The following is a 14,254-nucleotide window of genomic DNA, read 5'->3' as shown; positions in this document are numbered from 1 at the left end:
TCCTAGCACTCGCCCCAGTTTTACAGCCGACTTTGCTAGCGATGGTTCACTGACAAATTACGCTCTCATTTGCCGAGACGATAGTTAGCATAGCCTTCAGCTACGTCATTTGCTACGACCAAGCAAAGCGCCATTACCAGTTACTATTGATGCTGTAAAACATGTACCGTCAAGAGCGATGTTCGCCATTTATGGATTAAAGTTAAGTATTCCAGCAGCTACGTACGTTTTTCTTTAGTCTCATTTCCTTGACCTGTTCCAGACCTCACGCCAGCCTGCGTGAGCTAAAACGCGTGCCTTTCGGCTTCCTCTCATAGTGGGTCGACTGTCTTGCCAATCCACAACACTATTCTTCATGCCTACATATTTATTTCTCAACACTGTCAGGGGATGTGTCGACAAAAACATTTTTCACAACGAAGGATCAGTTTGTTGACACCCTAGACTGACTGACGTTGTTGATGGAGCCAGAACCTCACCTCTGCTTGCACCGCTTCATCGCTATCAAAGTGAAGTCCCCTAAGGGGTTCTTTAAGTTTTGGAAGTAGATGAAAATCGGATGGGGCCAGGTCGGGACTATATGGAGGATGATCGATGACAGTGAACCCAAGGCGTGGGATTGTTGCAGATGTCGCAGCGCTCGTGTGTGGTCTGGCATTGTCATGTTGAAGGAGACGGTACTCCATGTGTCGACGAACTCTTCGAATTCGAAACTCGATAACAGCAAGTTGTTTCTCACGCGCGACATAGCTACGTTATCTACCGCCATGTTACACAATACAAACCGGAGGTCTCTAGTGGCAGAGGGCTGCAAATATGTAGAAACGAACGATAAAGATGAAGAATGTTAACAACGTTTGTTTTAGTAGGAACTGTCTTTTGTCCGCCCAATAAAACATGAGAATTACTGGAAAGTGTCAAAGACGATCTCAGTTTGCGGAGTGTGAGTGTGGGAAGACTTACATTGGGCAGACAGTGACACCATCGAAGATCGTTGCCGAGAACATCAGAGGCACACTCGACTTACGTACCCCAACAAGTCGGCGGTCGCGGAGCACTTTTTGTCCGAAAATCACGAAATGAACTACCAACATACCAGGGTCTTGGCACAGACATCTAAATACTGGGACAGCGTCGTTAGAGAGGCTATAGAAATTCGTACCAGGGACGGACTCATCAACTGAGATTGCGGCTATAACCTCAGCAAGGCATTGGAACCAGCACTGAGTCTAATTAAAAAGAGGCTCAGCAAAGAAAACGAACGAGCGACCAGGGCGGACGAGGCAGTTACACCGACGCCACCACAGATGCCGACGCCAGCCTCTCAGCGACCGCCGACGCGCGGCCGAGGGCGCGGACAGCGGAGAGAACGCCTCGCAGGGGAAGGGGTTTAGGGCTCGCACATACAGAAGCTCCAGCAACTTCAAAACAAGATTTTGCGACGCGTTTACCATGTGCCGAACGACTTTCCTCACCGTCTCCCTACACGAAGCTGCAGAAGAACCCCTAGTAAGGGAGCGATTTCAAGAAGCGGCGCGCCGGTTTTACAATACCACCCGCACTTCTGACAACCCACTCGTCTAGCAGCTATGACGACCAAATGACAATCACGACCACTACAGGCGGCCCGTTGCCCTAATTGAATAGACAGGTCAACATCGAAGCTTCACCGCCACCGACTCCTCTCCGAGACTAACACTAACAAACAAGATGTTCACCACCACCTACAACCCACAGCAGTAGTACGAAATGCCCATCGGGTAAACCCTACGTTCCAGATAGACTGGGCTATTCCACACGCAGTAGAGAAGTTATGAGGCCGCGCGCGCGCCCTCAGGAGCTCAGTTCGTCAGCGCACCTGACGATGGCGACATGTCTGATCGCCGAAATATTGTGCCCGTTGGACACTATGGACCGGCAGTACACCCGTGGACTGTTCGGGCACGAAATACGCCGGGAGAAGTTGAAGGATCGCAACGTTTGTTTTACTTCAAAAGACTTAAGGGTTTTCTCATAAAAAATTCGGAGACATTATTTATCAGCACGCCTTCTTAAACAACCACACTAGCAGAATTAAGACAGAGCCATTCGTAAAAATAACTGGTAACACTCTGGAAAACAATGTTGTGCCACAACTGAAGAAGGGACACACACGTAGTAGTCACTGACGAATGAAGCGAGGTGGTGCAGTGGTTACCACACTGGACTTGCACTGGGAAGTTAGGCAGTTCAAATCAAGGTTCGGCTGTACTGACTGCGGCAGCCTTTCAAAGTTCCTTATCGTTCCAAAATTCTGGTTAGATCTCTGTCTCTAACAACTTGGCCACCAATGCGTTGTTAAGCCCTAATTTTCGTTCGTTTACTACAGCGGAGTGACGGAAAGTTACATAAATTTTGCGAAGTGTTTTATACAGTAACAGCAAATAAAACTAATAGGGAAAGACACTTCAATAGAAGCCAACAATTTTTATTCATAAAAGAGCAAAAACGTTAGAAAAACTCATCGAAAAGATTACAGCAACATTTATTTTGTTGCATTATTTAAACGCAGGCATTTCCTCCAAAAATATTCACAATAAAACTGTAAACGCCCACGACCTTTTAATTTCTTAACTTTGAATTTTCTATAAAGAGTGTGACGCGAATGTTAGGTCTCATTGTATACTCAATATAACATTAAAAAAGCGATTTAATTGACGATGATACGCTGTAACATGAAAGACTCCACACGAACATTCAGCTCATAGTCTTTTAATTCAAACTGTCTAAAGAAGTTTTCAGTTTCCGGCTAGTTAAGCGTAAGTAAAGCAACGTATTTTCAAATGTCACATGTAGCATCTTTTGCAAATATAATGAGTAGCAGCTTCCTGTAAAAACATGTGTATTTTGGATTATCCGTGGTTTTAGGCAATCCTTGCAGTTTTAAGCCCGCATTAACCAGGATAATCGAGAGCTTACTCTACTACCTTAACTAATGAATTACTTTCCTAATGAATTACTTTCGCTAATTTCCGTCTCTCTCTCTCTCTCTCTCTCTCTCTCTCTCTCTCTGCTTGAGAACACACGGAAAACCGTTACATATATTTTTGTGCGTGTTATTTAATGTCTTAATTGCTAAACAAAATATCACACTTAAATTAAATTAAATGTAAACGAGTTTCGGTGAAACAATTATATTAAAATTTCCATCCCTGCGAGCGTCCGACTACAAGGGCTCCTATGTGTGAAACTGTTGTGACTTATCACTTACGCACAGTGACCTACCATCTTTACATATTCTGTTTCCTGTTTTGCAGTTACGCTTAAAAATGCTTAGCGTTCGTAAGCTGGTGGGCTCTACGAGTGTAGAACTTTAGCCAGCTAGGAAGTAATTATCATGAATGATAGCGTGCGTTTGAATTCGAGAGTCCGTTACAATCGTAAGTTTGACCATCTCTGTGCCTCAAACACCCATTTAGAATGGTTGAGACCAGACAAGCTATGTGACCACTGCAGGCTATGTCTACTTCATCGCCTTTTCAGTGTATCCTATCTCTCCCTCTTTCACTGCATCGTGTGCCCGTTAGGGCCACCGTTTCACGGTTTAATTCCAACGGCTTGAGATTTGTCTTCATACAATGGTGTGCAAAACTTAAGGACGATACGTTTCGGCAGATGTGTCACTGCCAAGTAACATAGCACGATGAAATTTGTATCATACATAGAAAAAAATGCTACAGGTTACTATGGTAAAGTATAGTAGCCGGCCGGTGTGGTCGAGCGGTTCTAGGCGCTTCAGTCTGGAACCGCGCGACCGCTACGGTCTGACGTTCGAATCCTGCCCCGGGCATGGATGTGTGTGATGTCCTTGGTTAGTTAGGTTTAAGTAGATCTAAGTTCTAGGCGACTGATCACTTCAGAAGTCGCATAGTGCTCAGAGCCAGAATCCTGTTTATTTATTTTTTACATTATAGTAAATATGTTAACATGCTTAGATCATTGACTACAGTTCCGTTTAAACGGCTGTAATAGATAATTGTTGGTTTTTATGATCTGAGGTTGGCTGTATGGTTTCACCAAGTGCGACATGGTCGCGAATACAAACAGTGATCCAATACTGTCAAATGTTTTTTATTTCAGTCTTTGATCACAATATGAATTATCTAGACGATGACCGGTTTCAGTCTGTAATGACCATCCTCAGATATTTTTTACACCATGTCCTAAAGTGATTAGGCCATAATGGCATCGTCAGAACATATAAATGTAATCAGCATAGCATCGTCATAAAGATCTAAAATAATCATATTGTGATCAAAGACTGAAATAAAAACATTTGGCTATATGGTGCCCAAAAGCCATTAATAAATTTAAAAAAGGTAATTTAAAATATGTAGAACGTCAAGTTAGTCGTACGAGAGGGCCTAATAGCCTTAGCCTTGCGTATTAAATAAATCGAAATGTAAATAAAGGGAAAGGGTTCTGTTCAGTTTGAACGAAGAGTCTCGGACGTTGTAGTCAGTGAAGGATGGAAGAAACAGCTGACGCAGGGCGTTACCGCCGAGACTGCGGCCGTCAGGTGTGTGCACGGTGACAGTGCTTCTCGCGCCGGAGTTACAAACTTACGCAACGGCTGCCATTCAGTATTAGCGCAGTTTTCCGGCGCCGGCGGCCGCGCATTAAGGAATCCCGCAGAGGAACTTGAACGGCGGTGTTTGCCGGCGCCTCGCCTTACGATATCGAGTTTCTAAAGATATTCGGCGCAAGTTTGGAGCAGAACAGTCGCAACGGCGGTCGGGAGCCAATTGCGGCCGCCGTCCGCCAGAGGCGCCACCTGACGCCGCGCTTGCTGGAGCATCACGTCTCCACTCTCCACGGAACCGTTCTTACCGAACACAAAACTTACTGTCGTTCTGCGGCAGATACTGTTTTATGGACCCTTTCTTATTTCTACTACTGTTTACAATACTTCCTGAAGAGCGAGCTGGAGAAAAAAGACGTGTGTTATCAGCCGAACCTACAAATGCTGCATACACCGTGTTTATAAATTACACTACTGGCCATTAAAATTGCTACACCAAAAGCAAATCCAGATGATAAACGGGTATTCATTGGACAAATATATTATACTAGAACTGACATGTGATTACATTTTCACGCAATTTGGGTGCATAGATCCTGAGAAATCAGTACCCAGAACAACCACGTCTGACCATAATAACAGCCTTGATACGCCAGGGCATTGAGTCAAACAGAGCTTGGATGGTGTGTACAGGCACAGCTGCCCATGCAGCTTCAACACGATACCACAGTTCATCAAGGGTAGTGACTGGCGTATTGTGACGAGCCAGTTGCTCGGCCGCCATTTGCCAGACGTTTTCAGTTGGTGAGAGATTTGGAGAATGTCCTGGCCAGGGCAGCAGTCGAACATTTTCTGTATCCAGACCTGCAACATGCTGTCATACATTATCCTGCTGAAATGTAGAGTTTCACAGGGATCGAATGAAGGGTAGAGCCACGGGTCGTAACACATCTGAAAAGTAACGTCCACTGTTCAAAGTGCCGTCAATGCGAACAAGAGGCGACCGAGACGTGTAACCATACCATCGCGCCGGGTGATACGCCAGTATGGCGATGACGAATACACGCTTCCAATGTGCGTTCACCGCGATATTGTCAAACACGGATGCGACCATCATGATGCTGTAAACAGAACCTGAATTCATCCGAAAAAATGACGTTTTGCCATTCGTGCACCCAGGTTCGTCGTTGAGTACACCATCCCGGGCGCTCCTGTTTGTGATGTAGCGTCAAGGATAACTGCAGCCACGGTCTCCGAGCTCATAGTCCATGCTGCTGCAAACGTCGTCGAACTGTTCGTGCAGATCGTTATTGTCTTGCAAACGTCCCCATCTGTTGACTCAGGGATCGACACGTGGCTGCACGATCCGTTACAGTCATGCGGATAAGATGGCTGTCATCTCGACTGCTAGTGATACGAGGCCGTTGGGATCCAGCACGGCGTTCCGGATTACCCACCTGAACCCACCGATTCCATATTCTGCGAACAGTCATTGGATCTCGACCAACGCGAGCAGCAATGTCGCGATATGATAAACTGCAATCGCGATAGGCTACAATCCGACCTTTATCAAAATGGGAAACGTGATGGTACGCATTTCTCCTCCTTTCACGAGGCATCACAACAACGTTTCACCAGGCAACGCCGGTCAACTGCTGTTTGTGTATGAGAAATCGGTCGGAAACTTCCCTCATGTCAGCACGTTGTAGGTGTCGCCACCGGCGCCAACCTTGTGTGAATGCTCTGAAAAGCTAATCATTTGCGTATCATAGCATCTTCTTGCTTCGGTTAAATTTCGCGTCTGTAGAACGTCATCTTCGTGGTGTAGCAATTTTAATGGCCAGTAGTATAGTTATACGAAAGAAATCTTTAATTGTGAAAAGAGTAAATAATTTACAGAAATGTTTGATACAACACTAAATGTAGCATATATCCAAGTTTTATTCCCGCCTAACTCTGTTAGTTTCCGACGTTCCTGCTAGGTGGCACGCGCATTTGAGTTATTCCAACAGTCATCGTGGGGTCGTATAACGGTGCAGAGTGTGCAACAGTGTCGTTTATGGTTTCATGAATTCAAATATGCTACTTTGGTTCAGGACTAAGTATCACAAACTATCGCCTTAAATTCAAACTGTTATTAATTGGCAAATCGTTTCACCGAATGCGGCTGTGTATTACGTAGGACACCAGTCAGGGTCTGCCAGCGGTCTGTGACAAATGAATTGAACAGTTCAGCAGTGCGGATAAATCAACAAGACGTGCCAGATAGAACTGAATGCGGTTAGTGTTATACAGTGAGAGGTGTTACAGAGGCGCCTGTCATTGAAACGCTACAAATTGGATCTGTTGCAAACTTGAAGAGAAACAGATGTAGAAAGATATTTAGGCAGTAGCCAACAATTCATCATATATCCCTCATTCATAGAATGTTTAAAAACCGTAGTCGGAAACGTTATTCTGCATTTACATCCTTAATTTCCCATAAATAATGTAGATCAAAAACATTTTCGACAAATGTAATATGAATGCTTCTCTTTGCATACTTCGAAAACTGAAATCAATGTTTGGCTGTTGGGTTCAGTTGCCTTGTTACAGTCAACCGTCTACGTCATTCTCTGCAATTTACATTTAAAGTGTTTGGCAGAGGGTTTACAGAATCACTCTGAAACTATTTCTAGGTCGTTCCACTTTCGAATAGCGCGTGGCAATAATGAACACTTACATATTTCTGCGCTAGCTCTAATTACCCTTATTTTATTATGATGTTCATTACTCCCTACCCAGGCGTGAACCAGCAAAATATTATGATTCGCCGAAACGAAAAACGTCATTGTTTCAAAGATTACCACTCGAACTCGCATATCACACCTGTGACTTTCTCTGCTCTATTTCGTGATAAAACGAAATGAGCTGCCCTTCCTTGAACTTCTTCGATGTCTTCCGTAAATCCAATCTGGTAAGAATCCCCAGGCACAAAGCAATACACGGACAAGCGTAATCTGGATAGTCTCTTCAGTAGATTTGCTGTGTCTTCTAAGTGTTCGGCCAATAAAATACTCCCTTTGGTTTACGTTCTCCTCAAAGTTTTCTGTTATGTTGTTTGTAATTGTAATCCTTATCGCGAAACCGAAATTTAACAGAACTTTGTAGTACTCGTGTGGCGGGTCTCACACTTCTATTGTTTATGATCAGCTGCCACTTTCGCACCATGCAGATATTCTGTGTAAATCGTTTTCCAATTAATTTTAAACTTCTGATCACTTTGTTAGACGGTAAACAACAGCATCATCTGTAAACAATCTCCGTTTCTCAGACTGTCTCTTAAACAGTTTATGATTAAGAATATCAGAATGTCCATAACACTTCATTGTGAAACTCCAGCCGGCCGGAGTGGCCGAGCGGTTAAAGGCGCTACAGTCTGGAACCGCACGACCGCTGCGGTCGCAGGTTCGAATCCTGCCTCGGGCATGGATGTGTGTGATGTCCTTAGGTTAGTTAGGTTTAAGTAGTTCTAAGTTCTAGGGGACTTATGACCACAGCAGTTGAGTCCCATAGTGCTCAGAGCCATTTGAACCATTTGAAACCCCAGATATCAATTCTCTATCACTCGATGAATTCCCATTAGATAAGACGAATTGTAACCTTTCTGACAGAAAATCACGAATCAGGTTGCATAACTGGGACGATACTCTGTGGATACGCAATTTGATTAGGAGTTGCTTGTGAGGAGCCATGTCAAAAACCTTATGGAAATATAGAAATATGAAACCAATTTGAGATCTCCTGATGACAGCATCATTATTTCGTGTCAATAAAAAGCCAGTTGTGTTTCATAAGAACCATACTTAATGAATCTGTATCAGTTGATCGTTTTCTTCGGAACTTCATAATGTTGGAAAAAAGAATAAACGGTGTTTCAAAGCCTTGGCGAGAAATCTCTAGGCACGCTATATCGCGTCATGGCGGGGGAAAAACCACCTTTTGTTGGTTCGTTGGTTGATTTAAGGAGGGTCCCAAACAACGAGGTCATGGGTCCCATCGGATTAGGGAAGGATGGTGAAGGAAGTCTGGCGTGCCCTTTCAAAGGAACCATCCCGGCGTTTGCCTGAAACGATTTAGGGAAATCTCGTTAAAGCTAAATCAGGATGGCCGGACGAGAGTTTGAACCGTCGTCCTCCAGAATTCGACTCCGGTGTGCTAACCACTGCGCCACCTCGCTCGGTACACCTTTGGTTAGAGACACTTATGTTCGTCGACGCTTCCCTGAGAACGCCAATGCGTAGAGTAGACACTGTGCGTTGTTCGTACAGAATGTGTGTTGCGTATCAGCCAGTCATCAGCTCCGCGTGAAAGGTGATACGCCGGGAAAAACGAAGTTCCTGATTCGCTTCTAGAATATCTCTCCCCGCTTACAAACAGTCATTCTTACGAATTTCTTGTTGAAAATCACGATCTGTTTAATGGAGTAGCTAGTGCCATGCACACCTGGTTAGTAGATATCTACATACCTACTCCGCAAGCCACTGTACGGTGTGTGGCAGAGGGTACGACGTACCACTAATAGTCATTTCCTTTCCTTTTTTACTAGCAAACAAAAAAATGGTTCAAATGGCTCTGAGCACTATGGGACTTAACTGCTGAGGTCATCAGTCCCCTAGAACTTAGAACTACTTAAACCTAACTAACGTAAGGACATCACACACATCTATGCCCGAGGCAGGATTCGAACCTGCGACCGTAGCGATCGCGCGGTTCCAGACTGTAGCGCCTAGAACCGCTCGGGCACCCTGCCGGCACTAGCAAACAGAAAGAAGGAAAAACTACTGTGTATAAGCCTCCATATGACTATAATATCTCTCACTGATGTTCGTGGTCCTTAGGCGAAATGTAGACCCTGCTACTTCGCTTAAAAGCTCATCGTTCTGGAGCCAGTGAATACTTTATGACGCCTGGAGTCGCAGGGAGGTGTCATGCAAACATCTTAACAAAAGTTTTTTTCCCATGATGTGATCATGAAACGCCCTCACGTTCCAAAATCCTGTTAGAAATCGATGCCAATGATCTCTCTCTCTCTCTCTCTCTCTCTCTCTCTCTCTCTCTCGCTCTCTCCGCTCGAACAGGCGTCGGAAGCCCAGCGGCACCGACCGACTGCCTTAGTCCTTAGGCGTCACTGGATGCGGATATGGAGCGACACGTGGTCGATACACCTGTTTCATGGCCGCTGCCAGTTTTCGTGACTGAAGTCGCCACTTCACAATCAAGTTGTTCCTCAGCTGGCCTCACAAGGGCTGAGTGGACCCCGATTGCCAATGGCAATCGTTAGACCCGGACGGTCACCCATCCAAGTGCTAGCCAAGCCCGACAACGCTTAACATTGATCTGACAAGAGCCAGGCCGTTGGCTGATGTCAGTAATGTGGGTCTTTATTTCATTGGATTACTTCTATTTCTTTTCTGATAAACTGATGTGACCTTTGCAACTTCCAGTCGTTAGGTCTTCGAAAACGTTGCGTATCGGTTTGCGTACTTTCAATTTGTTTTCGGTAGTGGGAGTGGCTGTGCCGGTATCAGCCCGTAGGTTGCTGCAACCGCAGACAGGTGAAGGGAGGCTGTTTGGCAGAGGCTTTGGCGCAGCAAGGCCTAAGTGCGGGCCGTGGGAGCCGGCAGCTGCTTCATCTGCTATGCGCGCGTCTGCTCCCACGCCCTGGGAGTTCCACCCGGCGTTAATTCCGCGGCCTTTCGCATTGATATCGCGAGGGGCCTGGCGGCGTCTCCACACGCCACGGGAGGCGCTATCCGATTTCACAGCTCGCGACCCGGAACTGCCTGCCCTGCACCCCACAGCCCGTCGCGCATAATAAGCAGCGGCTGCTACCTTCGCTCTTTAAAATGGAAACGCGCCAGCTTCCGCTAAATACGATACAACTTCTGACGTTAATGTTTTTATGCAGTCGCTTAAGCAGCTTCCGCGGAGAGGAATTTTAAGAAATGGAGCCAACTTTGGCCGGATTCGAGGAAGAGGGGATGGAGTCGGCTCGGAGCACTTTCCTACGCGCGAGGTGCTCTCTAACGCGAGTAACATTCAGGATGGCGTCCACAGGAGATCCCATTCTGAGGCTGCGTTACGTCCCGCCTGCAGAAAAGATATTTAACTACACAGAGAAAAAAAAGTCACAGATTTTGCTAACTCAGCAGTTCGTAATCTAACGAAAAACAACTGCATACTTGCAAAGAAGATCATATCATTTTCACGACAATGGCTAGTACCATTTAATCAATTTTGTTTTGAAGTAACAGCACCTTTTGCATGAAACTACCTACGCTATCACAGTACGGAGACTGCAGGTTTTCTCGGCGAATCTCGATGATAAAAGCTTCTCGGGTTGACAGCCGAGTCAGTGTGCTGTTTTCCAGCAACGTTTCAGCAACGTTTCTTACTTGCCGTCTTCGCCTGAAGATGGCAAGTAAGAAACTTGCTGAAACGTTGCTGGAAAACAATACACTCACTCGGCTGTCAACCCGAGAAGATTTTAGCAGTGCAGAGACATCTAGTGGTACACTGACATACCTCTACGAATGTAGTGGTCGTAGCACTGACAGCGTCCAAAACAACAGTCGACGCGGAGATGGTGCTAAGTTCAAAAATGTGTGAAATCATATGAGACTCAACTGCTAAGGTCATCGGTCCCTAAGCTTACACACTACTGAACCTAAATTATCCTAAGGACAAACACACATACCCATGCCCGAGGGAGCATTCGAACCTCCGCCGGGACCAGCCGGACAGTCCAGGACTGCAGCGCCTGAGACCGCTCGGCTAATCCCGCGCGGCATGGTGCTAAGTGATTGTAGGAGATAGTGATATGTGGTTTATAACTATAACATGGAGGAGATCAGTGATAACAAATATAGGTATATCTAAAGTTACTATAACATAAATTTGATTTGGTACTACTGCTTTTATGAATGATTTAGCCCTATTTTTGCTTGTTATTTAGGACTGTCATTTTTTTAGGCATTATGAGTTCATGGAAGTTTCGCGATGTGGAACTGCGTGTAGGAAGAAAGTGAAAGTGCTTTCAAGTATGAGTGGTTGTAAACTGTATGTCCCAGTGCTCCCAAAGTGAAATCATCTGCTTAAAACAACTTTTGTCAATTTCTTCTTGTATTCGTTGCTTGCTATGATATTAAAGATTAATTTTGTGAATTTGTTTATGAATTATATCTTTTTCATATCGTTGAGACTTAAAAGGTTAATTGCTCCAAATCTCTCTGTCTTATCTGAACATTCACTAAGAAAACACAAAAAGATTGACCAACCAGTCATCAGCAGAAGGTAATACATCCACATTACTAGATATAAAACAAAAAAATTAAAAATCCTCGGTTTTCTGGCTGGGTTGATGCGGCCCGTCACTGCTTACTATCTTACGCCAATACCTTCATCTCGGAATACTCCACGCACCCAACGTCCTCTATTACGAGTGGAGTTCAAATAGTAAATCCCGTGCATATGTCGACACACGCTAAGACCATTGCGTAACAACGATGGAGCATTATCGGAAGACAGAACACGTTCTCGGTTTTCTCCAGAGGCAGTTATGCTGTTGTTCGGATAACAAGTGACCCACAGACTGGCAGTGAAATGGCGCGGCGGCTGGAAACTCACTCGAACCTCGAAGTACGTGGGACAGTACGATTCTTGTACACCAGACATCCAAATTGCATACACATTCAAGGTGAAATTCTGGCAGTACATGCATCAAATGCAATGTCGTGTCCAGTTATGATGAAACGACGCCAACAATTGACCAAGGCCGCACAGACGTAGGTGATGCTGATCGGGAAGGAAGTCACACACAGTATCCAAACAATCTGGGAACTGATTCGCAACAATCGCATGATTTTTCAACGATAAGGATCTTCAGATAGCGGTCTTCGAATCGTTCCGTGACCGAGGACCAGTTTTCTATCGTCGAGGAACTGACGTTCAGACCGTTATTTACAGAGACTTTGACAACTGAAATATAGTGCCCCGACTCTGTGTTACTTTGAACTCTAGTGATGCATTCAAAAAAGTTACTTGGCTTGCCACAATAACATGTAACTTTCCGAAGTTCTCTCTTATTTGTTCCATATATTTCAATCTGTGTTCCCTTACAGTTTTGCCCTCCACACATCCCTCTAGAACGATGCAAGTTTTTTCCCTTCGTTGACATAAGTGCTATCATCTTATCCCCTTCTCCTGTTAACTGTTTTCCACAAATTCATTTCTCCTTAATTCTTACATCAGTCCCATTCATTTTTGAGCTTCCTCCTATCTCTAACACAGCCCTCAGATGTTTGATTTTTTCAATTTTCCCTCAGGTCCGGCACTAGTGTCATAAATTCCTATGGTCCAATTTGGATTTCAGCTACAGCTCTCTCTCTCTCTCTCTCTCTCTCTCTCTCTCTCTCTCTCTCCCCCTCCCTCCCTAAGCCGAACCCTATTTTGCTTTGTAGGTACCAGAAGATTATGGTTTTGCATCATTTTATGGATTTATGTCTTTGTTAACAAGTGAACAATAAGAACTATACTGATGTACTGTTTTTCGTTGATTTCAGAGAAAAATATTTATTTGCTTAAATAAATGAAAGATGGACACTGGAGAGTAGCTACAAATGAAACAGTCTACAAGGAAATAGAACCGGTATTGATTACAGTCAGGAAGAAACGCATTTCATTTTTCGGACATCTAATCAGAAAACCAGAGAACAGGATCATCAGGAGAATAATAGGCAAATTGTGGAATAGTAAGTGCAACATTCAGTGGGTTACAGAAATCAAGGAAGATATGGATGAGTTACAGATTACACTGGAAGATCTAAGAAACAATACTGACAAAATCAGGAAACTCACTTACAAACAAACCAGACTGCAAACGAGAATCAACAAACAGACAATAGGAAGAGTGATTTCCGATGAAGAAAGAAGGATGAGATCCGAGAGAATGAAGAATTACTGGGCTGACAGGAAACTGAAAAATTCTTTGTATAAAGTTGCTTACAGTGGTCCAATGAAGGCCATAAAATGTAAATAATAATAATACATGTAAATCGTTGGTCAATTATATGTTTGAATTATAGAGTCAAATTTAGGCTCCTTTTGATATTATGATTCCAGATGGATCTTTAACCTTGGTTAATCATTGCACTAAATGACTGCTTCATTCACGCCTGTACGATCGAGTATAATACTCAAACTATATGGTAAATTATAATGCCATTTTGGCGTCTGCAGTGCCTAAAAACTGCATCGACTGCTGCCTTTCCCAATCTCCGCAGCTGTTGATGGCTCTGATCACGGTTCTCGAACTGATGGAATTCGATAAACATAGTCCTAAGAATTTCTTTTATCTCATTCGTAAGAATGAGCACGTCTCGTTTTCTTCTCATACTGCATAAAGTAGCATGAATCTTTTGCCCAAGTGCATTGTATTGCATTGTTTCAGAAAATATTTGTTACAGTTGTTAGTCGCTGAATGTCGGCAAACAGGCGCATTACAGGTTAAACATCAATAGATAAGCATCAATTAAATTGCGGAATTATCATTTGGATGTATTTTAGGGTTACGTCCTATTGGCTGCAACACTATTATAAAATGCTTCTTGCTACCACACAAAAACGCGTCAAGGATCCATCCCAAGCATTCTC

At 44.2% G+C, this 14,254-nt stretch overlaps 1 protein-coding gene across 1 annotated transcript in view; it reads right to left on the bottom strand.

The window, feature by feature from the left end:
- LOC126484696 (hemicentin-1) overlaps positions 1 to 14,254 on the bottom strand; it is a 1,211,236-nt gene that overhangs the window by 805,505 nt on the left and 391,477 nt on the right. The window lies entirely within an intron of this gene.

The sequence above is a fragment of the Schistocerca serialis genome, chromosome 6 (assembly GCF_023864345.2).
Source record: "Schistocerca serialis cubense isolate TAMUIC-IGC-003099 chromosome 6, iqSchSeri2.2, whole genome shotgun sequence".
In the NCBI taxonomy this organism is placed as follows: domain Eukaryota; kingdom Metazoa; phylum Arthropoda; class Insecta; order Orthoptera; family Acrididae; genus Schistocerca; species Schistocerca serialis.
This window is presented reverse-complemented; position numbering and strand designations above follow the sequence as displayed.